The sequence below is a fragment of the Triticum urartu genome, chromosome 1A (assembly GCF_056163025.1).
Source record: "Triticum urartu cultivar PI428250 chromosome 1A, HENAU_Tu73, whole genome shotgun sequence".
Classification (NCBI taxonomy): Eukaryota; Viridiplantae; Streptophyta; class Magnoliopsida; order Poales; family Poaceae; genus Triticum; species Triticum urartu.
Genome location: NC_141873.1, coordinates 254,378,010 through 254,388,821, shown reverse-complemented (window position 1 = coordinate 254,388,821; position 10,812 = coordinate 254,378,010). Strand labels below are relative to the sequence as shown.

At 40.7% G+C, this 10,812-nt stretch overlaps 1 long non-coding RNA gene and 1 pseudogene across 1 annotated transcript; one reads left to right on the top strand and one right to left on the bottom strand.

The window, feature by feature from the left end:
* Positions 1 to 297: 297 nt before the first annotated feature.
* On the top strand, positions 298 to 2,525 carry LOC125555120 (uncharacterized). The gene is made up of 5 exons (XR_015600600.1): positions 298 to 611; positions 797 to 855; positions 941 to 1,150; positions 1,741 to 1,903; positions 2,102 to 2,525. It is a non-coding gene; the product is annotated as an uncharacterized LOC125555120 (long non-coding RNA).
* A 1,839-nt stretch (positions 2,526 to 4,364) lies between these two features.
* LOC147990748 (uncharacterized) lies at positions 4,365 to 5,903 on the bottom strand (annotated as a pseudogene).
* Positions 5,904 to 10,812: the final 4,909 nt, after the last annotated feature.

The following is a 10,812-nucleotide window of genomic DNA, read 5'->3' as shown; positions in this document are numbered from 1 at the left end:
GAAGTTGTGATGTCCATTTAGAATAAAATAGCCAGGAAGATAAAAGTAATTATCCCGATTTTCGTTACTCTTTTTTGTTAGTTACTATTAAAATTGGTCCCATATAGTCAACTGAAATAGAAATTGTATTTTCTGTAGTGAGTTACACTGTGGCTAATCTCTACTATTAAAGGAGGATCTGCAGTTGTCGTGATGGTTCCACCTCCTTCTCTCCCACCCTCTCGATAGCACGCGGTAAAAAAATCTCTCGGTCCCGCAGGCACGAGAAACCCGAAAAACCAGCCCACGCTCCCACCATCGTCGCTCAAGAAAAAAAAACTGCCGCCAGACAAACACGTCTCGTCCCCACCTCTGCCTGCCCCCTCGCTCCCGATCTCGTCTCTCTCCTGCCAAATATCGTCGTACGAGCGCAGCGGAGGCACCGAGAAGGAGGTGGTCGCCTCGCTCGCTTTTGCTGCTGACGATCATGCCCACCGCCGAGCCCCAAGTCGCGGGACACCGGGCGCGGCCACCCCCGCTGCCGCCGCCGCAGGGACGGGAAGAGCAGGGCCGCGGGAGTCGGCGAGGCCTCCAAGGAGGGCGCCGTCCCCGAACCCGACCCCCACCCCCAGGCGAGTTCCGGTTCCGCCGCCCTGTAATCCGCTCGAGACCGCCTCCCCGCGTGTGTCTTCGTTGCCATCCGGTGCACACGCCCACCACGCCGGCGAAGCTTCCGCACTACTTTTTGGTTTTTCTTTCTGATGCCTAATTTTTGGCTCTCAGTGTTTAATTCTTCTTGGTTTGTTTGGAATTACAGGCCTTATTCCCGGATTGGGTCTTGTGAGCACAAACCTGGAGACATACAAGATCAATGAGGTAGACGTTATTCAATTTCTTTAGTGATCTACTCTTTTCCTCAAGGTTGAAGGATCCTTTCTTCATGTGCGTCTTCCTCCTGCAGATGTGATCGTTGGTAGTAACTAAGGTGGTTTGGTGTTTCATGAAGTTTTACAGATTGGTGCTCATGCCGTGGTGGTATGCCAGCTGTTGCAGCATGCATTAGCAATCAACGCCAGGACTCCATAAAAACCCAAAGAGAAGCAGATGAACAATGAAGATATGCATATACCGAGCATGTAGTGGCAACCTGCAAGTTGCCGGCATTCTTCAGGTTGCTCTTGATGTCCACGTTGAGCATAGATATCCTAATTGTCTATGCATTTGAGTTCTAATTACAATATAATTGTGAATATTTTTCTTTGCAGAACTATCGAACAACTTAAATTAACAAGTTGGCAACCCTTGAATGTGTAGAACAGTAGCGAGGAGATTGTTGCCGAGCTTACAAATCACTATGCCCAGCACACACATATCTGATTTCCTCATGTTGGCCTTTTTACATCCAGAAAAAGACTGTCTAAATAACACCTATGGTCAATTTTAATTGTCAACGGTTGTTTGTTTTATACACATTATTTTCTAAATTTTTGTCAAACTTCAACACATATATACTTCTAACAGAGTCAAACATGCTACACGCATATCATTTTCTTAGATGGTATATAAGGCTTGAATAGTAATTGTGGGTTCTCACGTACTATGTATACGTAAGAGAGACTACATGGATGACATATCATTAGAAAAATTGAAAGAATTATGGTGGCTATTAATTTGCTCGAAATGATTACTCCACTACAATGCTTCTCATAGCTTTATAGTTCTGTGATGCAAGCATATTTGTTCTGAAGCCTTTTTTGCCAGGGAACTCTGAAGCATGTGGTTCAAGTAAATATTGTACGGTCAGGGAAAATCTTTGCATATTCAGGAGCAGACCGCAAGCTGCTGGTGCAAAAACACAATTGGTACCGTACAGCAGGCAAAGCTTCACTACAGAGTTCTGCATAGGGATATGCATTTTGCAAAGGTATTGACCTTCTTTTCAGTGAGGCAAATAGAAATTAACACATGTTCTCGTTGTGCCAACGATTTATGTGCTGCGCATTGGTTTGTAACTTTCTGTGCATTTGGTATGAAATTTATCACTCGCTTTTGATTGTTTTTTTTCCCAATGAGAGGCCTTGCTAATAGATTGTCATCTCTCATTGTACTACGATTGTGGAAGATGCAATATCTTTAGTCTTTTGAGCAACGACATCCTCCAACAAGGTGCATCGAATGCATTCTAGGACCTGGGAGACAAAGCTGAATCCATTATTGTGAAGATGAGCAAGTAGTTGAATGTTTTGTAAAGAACAAATTCCAGAACAGAAACATGATGAGATGGTTCAGCCAGGTCACAGCTCTAATAATCAGTAACTACAGTAATATCTAAATATTTCACTTGTCTAAAATGATTGTCTTATTTTACTTTTTATTACTCAAGCCCGAGCAACATTTCTGCTACATCGGAATTTACTACTTCCAGTCAGTGTGTTCTTGGTTATACATGGGAGTCCAAAAAAAATGCAGACTCCTTTCTTTGCTGCATGATTGTAGATGGCTACCAAATAGGAAAATTTTCAACCTTCAGTAAATATAGATGTATTTTGTACGTGCAGGTTTGATGCATGATTGCAGATGCGTGTAGATTTCAGCTTGTGCAAGATAAAAAAATGAAGGTAAGGAGGGAGGGGCAGAAGAAATGATGATTGTCGAGGGGGGAAGAAGTGGGATAAAATCAGTTTATTGATGGCAACCACATTCCATCTTGTTCAACTAATCATCATGTTCAACTAATTTTTGATCTGGGATTATTGATCACTATGTTTTTTTATCCCGTGGCAACGCACGGGCATTAAACTAGTGTCCATTTAGATATGCGCATTTTTATTAGTTACAGATTTTTGGTAGCATGAGCGGCGGGTTTCGGCGCCCGCGGTCGGCGCTGCCGTCGTCTCTAGTGCGCGCCCCTCTGACCGGCGCCATGAGAGCGGCCTCGCCGGTGGATCTCATGGATAGTGCGTGCATCATTAACCTTCTATAGTCCTCCGCGGCGAATCGCATCACGTCGCCGGCCGGAGCGCCGACCATCTAGCCGTTCCCCTTTGCGGTGTGGTACGCCATCTCGGCCGAAGCTGCAATCTCCTCCGGCGCCCGCGTTGCTGAGCGGAGTTTCCTCATGCAGCAGCAGCGCCGGCAACTCCTATCCATCTACCAAAGAAAGTGGCATTATCTTATCCATTCAGTATGCATCTTTTCCTCTTTACTGTGCGTTTGCACGAACAGGTGCATATCTCCCTTTGCCTTACCATCTCCTCCTTGTATTAAATAAATTTGAGCAGCGTATGTTTGCATCTTGCTGTAAAGTGTACTTGAGAGACGATGGTAGAGGAGCCATCAAGGAAAATGCTGGCAGATGCAGCTACGAAATTACTTGTTCCAGTATTTTCTATTATTTGTGAAATTGGATATGACTGGTAGGCTATGTAAGAAAGAAATTTTATAGTAATTGAGAAAATGATCTTGGTTCTTCAATGGCTCTGTAACTTTAGAGCCACGTCCCTAATGCATACATATATAACTGGTATTGATCTTGTCAAATCAGTTGTTAGCCCTTGCTCGCATATTTTTGTTTACCTGTAAATGCAGAGAGAAGTACCTTGCTGACAAATATAATATTTCAGAGATAACCATTTAAAACAATTTTAAAAACCAATTTAAAACAGATAAGGCTGCTATGTCTTTCCAGAAAAAAAGGCTGCTATGTCTGCAACACATTATATTTGGTCATTTAAGAATGTTTGTATTTGTTCTTAACTTATACTTCTAGTTATTAAAAAAAAATCTATAATATATCCTTGTAAACAATGTTTTTTGCAACCTTGTCGGATGGACGCTCTTCATCTGATATAAGTATCCGCAATCCATTTCTGCTGGTAACCCTTGACATTGCAACATAGAGTTGGCCATGTGTGGACACTTGCCTTTCTAAGTAGAGTCCAACCTTTTTGAGAGATTGCCCCTGACTTTTGTTTATTGTCATAGCAAAGCACACTGATATTGGGTATTGTCTCCTTTTCAGAATGAATGGCCATTTTGAATCACTTGGTGACATAATAATTCGTGGGATGTAAACTTTGTCACCAATGTTAGTACCTGTTATGACCTGGCCTTCGATGAAACGCTTTCCTAGCTGTGTTATTGTTAGTCTTGTCCCATTGCAAAGTCCTGCACTTTGATTGATGTTCCTCATAAGCATTACTGGTAATCCTATTTTCAGCCTCAGTTCATGATCTGGTATTCCAGAAAATGTTAGACTATTTAGAAATTCAGTTGGGTACAACATATGTTCGTCTTCCACCATAGACATTGCCTTGCATGTTGTATCTTAAACTGAGATAGGTTACCTCTTCTCCAGGAATTTGACTCATGATGTAGGTGTTAATCTAGTCAACAGTCTCGTTCCTTGGGCACAGGATCGCTCTTTCCTCTAGGTATGTTCTATCAGTGTACTTGTTGTGTAATTCAGGGTATGTGTTATTAACTATAGATGCTTTTGGATCATCTCCTTTATTTAAAATAAGGTCTTCTGGGATGCTAACGCAGTCTTCATCATCTATTGTTGCCGTTGTGCCATCGCCGATGTTTAGTATCCAGTTTGCAAATTCAGTTGTCTTTGCTTTCTCTTCTGGACTACCTTCGGATGAATTCAGACGCATATTTTCTGTGAGTCGGTACTCCTCAAAGTTCTTCCACAGGTAGGATCTCTTTATAGATGCCGAAATGATATGTTCCCTTTTCCCCTTTGGTATAACTGGTAGGATTTGTCTGAAGTCACCTCCCAAGACTACTGTCATTCCTCCAAACGGTCTATGCTCGGCATCCTCATTTGTGAATTGAAGTATGTCTCTCAAACTCTTGTCTAGTGCCTCAAAACAGTTCTTGTGTGTCATAGGTGCTTCATCCCATATTATCAGTGAAGTTTTCTTTATTAGTTCCGCGAGAAATGTTCCTTGCTTGATGTTGCATGTCGACTCGCTTGTGATTTTGAGCGGAATGTGAAATCTTGAATGAGCTGTTCTTCCGCCCTGTAAAAGAAGTGCTGCTATACCACTTGAAGCTACTGCTAGAACTATTTTTTCCTTCGGATCTTAATTTTGTCGTGACTGCTTTCCACAGAAATGTCTTTCCAGTTACACCATATCCGTCAACGAAAAACAGTTTTCCACGACTGCTGCTAACTGATTCTATTATAACATCAAAAGCCATCCTCTGATCTTGATTTAGCTTTTGTAGTAACTCTGTGTGCTCTATTCTTAAAGAATCTTGTAGTTTAGTTACTCATTTACTAATCTATTATTTATATCTTGAAGAATCGAACTATCTGGTAGTGGCATTCCTGGAAATTCTTTGAGGGACTTACCACCTTTAGCCAATAGGTGTTCGATCTCTGCCAAGAGGAGGCTCTTTATTTGCAATGAGTTGAGTTCTAGGGCCTGAAAATTGAGTATTCTTCTTTGCCGACGTTGGATGTCCTCAGATAGTAACTCCCAGTTTGTTTGCCACAACTTTGCAGGATCAGTCACCTCGCAAAATAAAAGTATTGTGCAGAAAAGTTGGCGCATTTGAGGAGCAGAGGCCCAATGGGATGCTTCCTTGATGCAGTCATCCCACTCCTTGTCGTCATTAAGTAGCCCAAGAGAATAACATGCAGATTTGTATGTTGGATGTACAACCCCATCAACTGTTCGGATTTCTTCATAGGATCTGCATCCTTTCACGGTATTTAGAAGCATTCTCAAGTAGTATTTTTCACCGCTTGTTGGTTGTGCATAGTAAATCCCGCCTATGGTTTTTTTACCACCACGTCTCTTCCTCCATTCTTTCTCTTTTGCATGCCAAGTCCATTTGGTTGGAAACTGTGCATACGTCAAACTGCGAGCTTCCTCATGCAATTGGTTGGCTGTCATCCATTCTGTGAACATTGTATTTTCTATGTTAGGCCGAGATATGATTTTATCTAAATCCATCGAGTCTGGGAATACCACAGCATGTTCATTTTCTAGGTGAAATTGTAACCTTTCAACCGCAGGCTCTCTATACTGAAGAGGAAACTGAAATATGCGCCATGCGGCTTCACATCCAGATATGTACCGAGCATCAAGGTATCTCTTGATTTCGTTATCCCTGTTTGTTAATTTGCCACCTCTTGTTTCTCTTTGTTGCTCTTCTGTTTCTATTAATACAGTTGTTCGATCTTCTCCTTTGTGGATGTATTGAATAAATACTTTATAGACCTTGATCTGTTGCACCATTCAACATTTATGTGGGCTTGATACTTGACCAGTATGTTTCTATTGTATGGCACAACAAATCTATTGTCTAGCTTCACTCCGTTTTTGTCCACAGTATTGCCATCATCTCATCTTCTATATACTGGATAGTTATCTTCATCTGTTGTAGTTTCAGTGCAAAAACTCTTGGGGAAATGTTTGGCACAACTTTTATCGACCATGCATGGTGATTTTGGGTGTGCTTGACCACAGGGACCATGTATCATGTAATTTTGCACTGCTTCATGCCCATCTGGATCACTATTCTTGTCAGGAATTTCGGCTGATATGATTTTGTCGGTCTAGGAAGGACTGGGATCTTTATCATCTGGATGTAGAAACACCAGTATATGTGCATGAGGGAGGCCTCTTTTTTGGAACTCTATCGTGTAGACAACTGCATGCAAGTAAAGAAATTTGAGAAGAAATGATTTAGGACAATCATCTAGGCATAGTAAATCTGTAGTTGGTTGGTAAACTTACTCGCAATTGTTTGTCTGAAACACTTCTCGTTCTTTATGTCATTCATAAGTTCCTTCATTTTTAACATGAATACTCTGGCAACAATGTCTGGACGATCTTCAGGTTTCTGGCCTGGAATCAGATCCAGCATATCCTGTATTTCCGGCCATTTCGGATTGCATGTAAAAGTGATGAAGAGATCAGGATAGCCAGCCGAACGACAAATCGCCATGGCATCTTGGTAGTTTTGCTGCTTATTTCTAGGGCTACCATTATATGTTGAGGGTAGTATGATTCTTTGGCCAACTTGTTCAGTTCGTGTATCTCCATTTTCTATTGCATCATGCAGTCCTCTGTATAGTTCTGTCCTCAGCTTTCCTTGGTTTGTTGTGTACCAATTTAGTCTCCATTGTTCAATGCACGTTGCTGCATCAACTAAGAACTGTAGGAACAAACGTCCACTCATTTGCAAGGTTGTTGCTTGGTTAAGACGTTGTTGGATGCGATATGAATAAAACTCCAGCATTGTTACATACTTTATCTTACCTTTGTCGCCTATCTTTTTTTGATACTCTATTTCTGGTCTGAACCCATCTTCTCCATATGGAAAAAGCAAGGGGTATTGCATTGACATATAGCTTGGGTGCAACTCTGAAATCCTCTGTAACATTCTGTCTTTGGTCTCAATTATTATATCAAATTCATTATTTTCTCCATCTTGTTCCCCAATAATTAGTGCTGCAACTTCTGAGGCAGATGGGAGGCTGTATTGCCGTCCATCTTTCGACCTTTTGTTGATCAATCTTAGTCTTACATCTTTAATATCTCGGTTTTCGAACCTATCCCTTGCCATACGAAACGATTTGACCAAAACATTGTGCTCATCTAGCATCTCTAGTAGACCTTTGACAATGTTTTCATCTGGCTTTGTCTTAATCTCCATTGAAGTTGATGCAGTAATCCTGTTATGCACTTCATTTTCTGTGTCATGTATGTACAATTGGGCAAATTTTGGTTTTGTCACGTCATCTTTAGGAAGTAAAGTGCCAATCTGATGGTAGTTTTGGCCATTCAAACGGAAAACATATGGTTCAGGTGTCTCCTTATTAATTTCATAGTCAACCTTTCCTCCCATTGAAGTGAACACGAACATGGAGTTGTACAACCTGATGTTCTGGCGAAAATTGGATGACTCTCCTCTTTCATTGTAACGTAGTAGCTGTCGGAGATACAACGGAGCTTGCTTCAGTGGTGGTAATTTAATTTTCCCTTCCTTGCAGCAGAGACCAAACTTTGGAACTGTGATGTTACGTGTGTTTGTGCTTCTCTCTCCATGCCACATAATGGCATTGCAAAATTCCCAAACGCAATTTGGTTTTCCCAAATTTGAAACTTGAGTGACATCCTTTGCTATATTTGATACTTCACAGCCATTATTGTCCTTTTCTGTCCTTATTCGTTTCCTTTCCCTTTTCAGCTGGAGTATCTCTTTCCTTTTTCGTCTAGCTTCCTTCCTTGCTGCTCTGATAATATCTGATTGACTATCATTAGATTCTACTGTCGCGAGCTGCGAGGTTCCTTGCTCAGGTATTTGTATTGTTTGGTCACCCAATATATTGCTGCATTATATTTTGGTATCATTTGAATAATCCAGGTAAATTAATGTCTATATAATTATTTTTTGGTATTGGGGTAATGAATACCTTCTGTTGTTTTGATTTGGTCCACCGTTACTTCGACGCAAGTTGAGTGCAGCTAGTGAATCCTGAAATGAGGGAAAAAAATTGTAACGCTTTGTTTGAGAGCAACAACATGCAGATAGAATTAAGTATATGGAACTTAGCAGTATTTCCTTTCTGGAGCCGAAGATCTGGCATGTACCCCATGTGATATTTCTCACTGAATATTTAACCTTGACTGTAGAAATTAAAATATATTCCTCATTGGGAACATCACAAAAAAAATTAAGTACATGCTAGTGAGGACATCTTATAAGCACCTGATTCCTTTTCTGCTGAAGTATTTCTTTCCTTTTCCGTGCAGCATCCTTCATTGCTGCTCTAATGATGTCTGGTTGATTATCATTAGATTGTAGAGTGGCAAGTTTGGAGGTTGCTTTGTCAGGTCTTTCATTGCTGCATTAGATTTTGGTGCCATTTTAATAATCTAGGTAAATTAATGGGTATAAAATTGTTTTTATATTGTGGTAACCAATACCTATTGTTGTTTTTGTCGAGTCCATTGCGAGTTTGACGCATGCTGACTGCAGGTAGTTAATCCTGAAAAATATGAGGGAAAAATGTAAGCATTTTGTCCAAGAACAACAACATGCAAAGAGTATCAAGTATTTTGATAGTTGACCCGTGCACTTGGATGTGCTAGTATCATATTGATAGTCGAAATCCATTCATATTTAACTTTCTTAGAATTTTATTCCTCATCGGGGTTATCACAAAGTATGTAAGCAGTACATGATAGTGAGGACATCTTGTAAGCACCTTATTTTACTTGTCCGGAAATTCTGAGTTGCTGACATAAGTTTAATGTACACATGTCAGGTACCACATTGTTTTGAAGGATGTTGTCTGGATCAATCAGTTTCCTGGAAATATTCCTGTTCTCCTACTAATAGTATGCCAACAAAGAATTGTAGATCATGTACATGTGTTATTACCTTTTAAGCAGAGGACATACTATATGGTTTGTAATTGGCAAACTAATTTTGATGATTGTTCATCAATTTCTCTGTAGTTGCAATTAACAAAGCATATGTGATGAGATTACGGAGTTGATGCATATAGTAGTGGAAGTTGGTAATGAATACCTGCAAGTACTGGCACACAACCTATCCGCTCCTTACTGCTTGCCGTGTAAGGATTAATTATCGCCTGTACGTGATGTGGGATGAGATCAGAGGTGATGTCTTGCCGGGATGAAGGATGTGATCGGCGGCGATGTGGCAGAAAAGAGAGATAAGAAGATTTTGTTGTGTAGAATTTTTCACGCGTACGTTTAGATCTGAGCAGTTAGTCTAAGCGCTGTATGTCTTATATGCACGTCTTCGTTCCGTACACGTATAGTCTATGTATTTCATTCAAATTTCTATCCGTGTGTTTAACCATTCAGAACCCATGCTTATCTACATGTCTTCATGGAAAAACCAATATTTAACTCCAAACTAAACTTGAGTCATGGTCGGCCACGCATGATAGGGCTAGATGGCAAGACGGAATGCAGTGCGGACTGGAGCATGTACGTCAGAGCTAGGGCGACAGGTAGAATGGGTTATGCCCCAGGCTTAGTGTATGAGAAATCTCTATGTACGCTAGGGTGACAGGTAGAATTGGTTATGCCCAAGGCTTAGTGTATGGGAAATCTCTATGTACGCAACACAAGTCAAGCTGAAAATTGACTTCAGGAAATCACTGAATTTGCACTCAGGACCTCTTCTGTAAACGTGTGTGCCCAACCAAGCTAGCAAAGCAAACAAATTGATTGATTCTGTAGGGAGGTTAGTCGTACCAAAAAGCTATTTGATCCATATAAAAAAGGTTAGCTGATCAATTCCTCCACCGGCTAGCTTGGGGAGGCTAGCACATATGAAGAGAGCACCCTGATCAATTTCTCCCAGAGTTGGCACCTGGTACAAATTTGGCGAACAGGATGGAGAAACTCTACTGCTGTTTCTAATTAAAAGGGATGCACTTACGGAGAGAAATCAGCTGTTTCTAATTAAAAGGGATGCACTCACGGAGAGAAATCAGTCATGCTTTCTTCATATAGCAAGCAACTAAGGTAACTAAGACTATTCGAATTACACCAAACATTTACTTCTGAATAATAGAGAGAATAATAACTTACTAACACAAAGGTATGCCTTCACATTTATTAAAAATATCTTAAACAATGACGAAGTTCATATAAAGTACAAATGTGATGCTCCCATCTATTGTACTACATCCTAAATTAACGGATCTCCATAAATTAGCGACTTGTCTTTCGAGTCCTTAATACACCAGACTTCTGAATGCCTTTGCTTAGTGATTTTTTATCGACACAACTAAGCCTTGTCCTAGGCCTTGAATCATTGTGCTCCTGA